This window comes from Nansenia antarctica (genome assembly GCF_963989245.1).
Source record: "Nansenia antarctica genome assembly, chromosome: 2".
In the NCBI taxonomy this organism is placed as follows: Eukaryota; Metazoa; Chordata; class Actinopteri; order Argentiniformes; family Microstomatidae; genus Nansenia; species Nansenia antarctica.
The window spans coordinates 8,234,506-8,241,178 of NC_137675.1; the positions used below are offsets into that span (position 1 = coordinate 8,234,506).

A 6,673-nucleotide genomic window follows, 5' to 3' on the forward strand; every position below is an offset into this window, starting at 1 on the left:
CTCGTCTTGAACAAATATGAGACAAACAACTCATTTCAGATGTAAGTTTGATGTTATATTTTTACGTGAGCTATTTCTCATATTTAGGCTTTTGCAACAACTACAAAAGAGGGGTGGATCATCAACATGTTTAAAGTATGATTTGTCTCAATATCAGATTCAGTGCACAGTTGCTTTAAGAAATGTTAATAGAAATCTCACCAGTTATGAATACAGGGAAACGGGCTGATACATTCTGGACCTGCAAGTGGACCAGACAGTCGAGGTAATTGGGTCGATCCTTTGAAATGACATCACATTCATGGTAGGGCAGTATCTCCACCATGCCAGCTTCCTGACAGCAGTCCATGAATTTCTTCTTGTCCTGTGCCTCAGCACTGGACCTGCAGAGGGGGCAACCACACAGTTATAGTGATTAACAAAATTACCTAATCTTAAATGTAGAGATGAATATGTTAATTCATTCAGTATCTTTTGAAGTAATTCAGGCCATTACAAGTCAATCACAAAATTCAGGTCACCATAAATATAAAGTGGCATCATAAGGGTTATTTTAGAAAGCTCATCTTTCACTCTTACACAGACATCTCATCTGTCACTGTAACAATATTCTTACAAATGGTAAGAGTTGTATATATTATATATTTTATAGTACAGAGATAACCAGGGATTTGGGGGAAAATAACGGTATACAATGTTATTACATAGTAATAACCTATGAGTTACTTGTTTTGATCATTCATGATACCATTTGGTACAGTACCGGTCAGGGAATTCGAAGTAAGAAAGTACCAGAAAGTACTAATTGTTACCACTGTATACACTGAATGAAGAGTGTAAGATACAATTCTAACAATGTAAGCATTCTACATTCTACAATTCTAACAATGTAAGCATACCGTGCGTTCTCTTTCAGCAGACGGCTGTCTCTGTAGTGCAGCAGCCACTTCCACTTCCCCTTCTTGCTGAGCTCCTCCAGGAAACCTGCCATTTGTTTCACGTTGCCTGAAAGAGCCAAACACAAAGATCACAAATCCATAATGTGTTGACATCTAGTTGCGATGTATGAGAAATACATTACCAGACTGTTGGTAAAATCATATCGATTGCAAAGCACCATTGCTTCTGCACTAAAGCATGATGTAGTGTGATAGTCTGGTGTAGAGTGTCCGTACAAAGACTGAGTGCATCCAGCGCTGCCCCTTCAAACACGACAAAGCCTCCCCTGCTGAAGAGCTCCTGGTGGGTCAGGTTCACAACGTCATTGGGATGGTCAATACCAGAGGTGTCAAGTAACGAAGTACAAATACTTCGTTACCTTACTTAAGTAGACATTTTGGGTATCTATACTTTACTGGAGTAATTATTTTTCAGCCGACTTTTTACTTCTACTCCTTACATTTTCACGCAATTATCTGTACTTTCTACTCCTTACATTTTACAAATAGCCTCGTTACTCCTATTGCATTTCAGCTTGTTTTCATTACAGCTTTTCATCGTTAAAAAAAACACACACAAAAAAAACCTATCCAGATAAGTCGCGCCATCCGGATAGAGTGAATTTGATTGTGGTTGGATGAGAAGTGTCACAGCTCCGCCCCTGGCTCATCAGACGTCGATCAGTGAACGATTAAGAGCGCCCCTGGCTCATCAGACGTCGATCACTGAACGATTAAGAGCGCCCCTGGATCATCAGACGTCGATCAGTGGACGATTAAGAGCGCCCCTGGCTCATTCATCAGCCATCAATCAGTGGTGCCAGGTGTGGACGAATAAGACCGCGACTGGCTCCTACTTAAGCTCTGCTCCTGCTTCCAGTCATCGCCAGATCGTAACCACTTAATGGTTGGTTCATATGCTCGTTCCTGCTACTCTTGACGTTATCCGATACCCTAGCCTAACCCTATTATAGCTATTATAACACCTATTATAACACCTATTATATTATTATAACACCTATTATAACACCTATTATAGCTGTGACAAGAAGTATAAACATTATACCATTCCGACACCCTATTGGTTTGTACGAGATGCATTCCATCTGCTGCACATGACACAAATCACACTCCAGCAAGGAAAGCAGATGTATGTAGCCAAAGATGTCCGTGACCGTGCCAGAGACTCAAAATAACAGCGAAATGTCCCAACCAAGCACCAGCATCAACCAGGTTGATAGCCAGGAAGATCAGCCAACCCTTCTCCATCCCTGGCCGTACCTGGAAGAATTTTTTGAAATGGTTGGATGCAAAAACTGCAAGCTCTGCGCACCCAAGTACCACGAGCTAATGGCCTTCAAAAACTCACTGTCTAATTTGAAAAAGCATATTGAGGTAAGCTGAAAGTTTGTTATCATCAGTCGACATTTTGTAGTAACCTAGTAACGTACTAATGGTAAATTTGCAATGTTTGCTATGGCTAAGAACATGCCATGGTTTGCTTGCTAGCAGTAGGCTATGATTCAATGTTTCATTTGTAATCCTTCATGTGTTGAGGTCGGAGTTTTACCGTGTTTGTTGCTGTAAAGAGTTAATTATGTTCCCACGGGAGAAGAAATGTGCGCGGTGTGTGCCATTAACAATAATGTTACTTTTCAGTCATGCCAGCAGCTGCTTGTGGTCCTAAAACAGCTTTAAGTGGCAATATTCTGGTCTGCTCAACATAATTGCATAGACCAGTGAAACTGCTCCCTAACTTGTAGTCTGACCTCCATTCATGAACTTCCAGCGTGACATTTAATACAGCGGAAGTCCTAGATAATCTCAGCTTGTGGTTTGAGAGAAATAATATGAATCTCAATCTGTGCCTGTGCATTCATTTTCTCCACAGAAGAAACACCCCACTCGTCTAGAGAGGTACACGCAACTTTCTTCAACAGCCCTCAAAAGGAAGTCATCCACTGAAGGTTCTTTGACCCCACCCTCCAAACAAACCAAGCTGTGGGAGGCTCGAAGAGTGTCCCAGGCAAGTGTGGATAAAGTAGTCCTCAAATTCATTGTCCAAGGCTTGCACCCACCACACATTGTTCAGCAACAGGGCTTCATTGAGCTTGTGCAACATCTTCAGCCAAATACAAATGTCATGACGCGTAATACTGTTGTTAACAAAGTCACAAAGGCCTCTGTTGAAATGAAAAGAAAACTGAAAGCTGCCCTTAGTGAAATTGAGTTCATAGCAACAACAACAGACTGCTGGACGGCACACCGTCGCGGTTTCATTGGTGTCACTGCGCACTGGTTTAACCCCCAGACCATGCAGAGATCCTGTGCTGCCCTGGCATGCAAGCAACTTAAAGGGTCACATACCTTTTCTGCCCTGGCTGGTGCCCTAAATGATATTCACACAGAATTCAATGTCAGAGAGAAGATTGTTCGCACTACAACTGACAACGGATCAAACTTCCTGAAAGCCTTCAGAGTTTATGGGCAGACTGACGAGAACAACAATGCTGAACCTGTAGGAGAGGGTGATGGAGAAGAGGATGATTGTGGCCAAAATGATGATAACGATGAAGAAGAGGAAAGCCTTGAGGGTGTTGAATTTGTTGATGCCGGAGCCCTGTTGGAAGAAGATGACTACTTAGAATACCAGCTACCCAAGCACCATCGCTGCGCCTGCCACCTCCTCAATTTAGTGTCCACAGTTGATGCTTCAAAAGCAGAGGTCAACCCACTGTACAAGCGCGTGTCAAGGTCCACATTTGCCAAATGCTCTAGCCTGTGGAATAAAAGTTCAAGATCAACCACCGCATCTGAAGACCACTGCAAACTCCAACTCGTAAGGCCTGTTGCTACAAGGTGGAATTCACTCTTCTCAGCCGTAGAAAGAATAGTGAGAATAACACGAGAACAAGGCGAGGGAGCCCTTGCAGCTGTCTGCAGTGAACTAGATACACCCAAGTAAGTGCTTGTTTTTCTGCCTTACAGTTAATGAAGTGATTAACAATAGATTAAGTCACAGTTTTATACTTGGAATACTGTAGAACACGTATGCACTATGCGAATATGCAGTCCCCATATTTACTATGAATGTGATTTGTAGCAACACAACTTCATTTCTAAAAGTCTCAGATGACAATATTTTTCCTTTTTAATGATCAGTTCCTCCAGTTGAAGGTGCTACATCAAGTAGACTTAATGTTCCATGTTGTGTTTTTCTCTTCTTCTTTGTACAGGTTTACTCCAGTGGAACTTGCATTTCTTGCAGAATATGCGAAGACAATGAGCCCAGTTGCAAAGGCACTGGATGTTCTTCAGGGAGAAACCAGTGTGCAGATGGGATGGTTGGTCCCCACCATAACTCTGCTAAGGACCAAGCTACAGCACCTTCAAGTCGCCTCCAAGTTCTGTGAGCCTTTGATTGCTGCACTTCTTTCAGGCCTTGAGAAACGCTTCGGAGAGATGCTTGCAGATCCAGAACTGATAGCCGCAGCCATTGTAGTTCCCAAATTTAAGACCTGTTGGACAAGTGACGAAAATATCCTCAAACTTGGTAAGTGTCTCACTTCCGCTTAATATGTGTAATTTCTATGAAGACAGTGAAATTAGTTTGAAATTACATTTAATGACACACACACACAACACTATCCAATACACAGTTACAATACTGCCATATAGTCTAAATTGTCATGATTTTTGTTTTTTATTCCACAGGCCTTCACTATATCAGAAGCCACTTGGACTGTCAGGACGAGAAACACTTCAGTGAGGGCTCCCAATCGTCTGAGGAAGAGGACTTCTTTTCCTCCTTGAAGAAGACCGGCCCTCTTGAAACGTCCCAGCAGTTGGATGCGTACCTGGGGTGCCCAGGAGACACAGTAGAGGTACTGAAGACCTTCCCAGCTGTGTGCCAGCTATCACTCAAACTTAATACGGGACTCCCTGCCTCAGCAGCCTGTGAAAGACTGTTTAGTGTCGCAGGGCTGATCTTCAGGCCAAAAAGAGCATGCATTGGCTCAAAGAACTTTGAGAACCTGCTGCTTTTGCGGCTGAACAAAGCTTATTGGTAACTCTGATGCTGATGTAGATTGTGTGTATGTGTGTGTTTTTTCAGGAAATATTGAATCACTACTTTGTTATGGTTTGTATGGTTTTGCCCTCAGAGTTCCAATAAAGGCTATTGACTTGACTTTTGACGTTTGACTTTTGACGTTTGACTTTTTGCACCATTACAATACTTAGGCAACTAGTCATCATATCTTCCGTGTTCACATGTTAATGCTCAGTCTTTTTAAACCATAGTATCTATACTTCTACTTGAGTAATGAATGTGAATACTTTTGACACCTCTGGTCAATACCAGCAAACAACACGCTGGGTGACTTCTTCAGCTCAAGCAGATGAGGGATCTGTGGAAAACACAATGTTGAAGCTGATGTGAGCTATAAGATGGCTGGGTTTCAACAATGGTCTCACATTAATTTGCATGAAACTCACTCATTGATGGTGACAAATCTCTTTTTACATCTCGAGATAATGCCCTGGTACATCTCCTACAATTCTCTTGCTGGGTGACATGGTTTTTACTTAGCCTGCCTGGCTCCTGTCTTACCGTACAAATGTGTTCAGCAATATCTTCGTTTCTCAGAATGATGAGTAGGGGGGACGAGGGGCTATCCTCATCCAGGCAAAATTTCGATGGTTCTACCTCAATGTGGCCCTCTGCTTTTAACAGATCCTACAGGAAATTAAGGATCGTGATGTAGGTCACTTTACATTAGGTTGCCCCTACATGTGTAGTATCTCTTTACACTAGCAACGTCTTTGCATTAACATGCTGTTACATAGTACATTGGTAATCTCTTTTATTTTTCATTACATTTCATTTATGTTCTTCCACTAGTGGAATAAGGACGGTTTCCGCTCCATATGCTGTGTAATAAACTAATGACTAGGAAACAAGATGTTGACTATGAAACAAGATACAATGTAGGGGAAACAATATAAAGTGCAACCCATTGTTGTAAACATGGACAAATAATGTTGTTTTCTATAGTTGAATCAAGATGTTCCCCCCCCCACTGTAATTACCTTAGTCTTTTTGAAGAAGGCGTCAGCTGATGTCACTAATATGTAGAACCTGAACTTGATCTTACATGACTGTCTCACAACAGAATTTAGATTATCATGAAGACTGTCAGACATTTCTCTCTTCATCTGACCACAGAAGTCTGTGTGTTTGCTTGCTCTAGACTTGGGGAATGTGTTGTCACTCTTGTGACCCCCAGTTTTGGATGAGAGCTTTTTGCCGGCACAAACGTCATTCATCATGGCTTGGTATGACTTGGCACATTCCACAGCCATGTCAGAAATCCTTGCATGTGTCATCTCTTTTCCCTTTGCATAAAACAGTTTCTGAAGATGCAGGGGCATCTCTCCGTTGGTTGCCTCAGCCATATCCTTTCTTTCAGGCATGTCTACTTTTATCTTTTGCCCTGCAAGTGACGGTAGTGCCTCCCAGTGCTCTTCTGAGCTGTCTTGTTCCTGCAGACTGGAAAAGTGCACTGTCACTGGGCTACAGAAATTAGACTTTACATTTGACCTACAATGTGTTTCGATCTGTTGAATAGGGCAGTCTTGTTGTGGCTCATACCCTTTCTGCTACCTTTTAGAATCTGGTTCATTTTTTCTGAGTAAATGAGACACTCTTGGTCCATAGAGGATTGGGTGGGGTC

At 42.2% G+C, this 6,673-nt stretch overlaps 1 long non-coding RNA gene across 1 annotated transcript; it reads right to left on the bottom strand.

The window, feature by feature from the left end:
• Positions 1 to 270: 270 nt before the first annotated feature.
• LOC308150873 lies at positions 271 to 1,252 on the bottom strand. The gene is made up of 3 exons (XR_013937262.1): positions 1,176 to 1,252; positions 900 to 1,005; positions 271 to 383 (listed from the first exon to the last, which is right to left on the bottom strand). It is a non-coding gene; the product is annotated as an uncharacterized lncRNA (long non-coding RNA).
• Between the last annotated feature and the right edge of the window lie 5,421 nt (positions 1,253 to 6,673).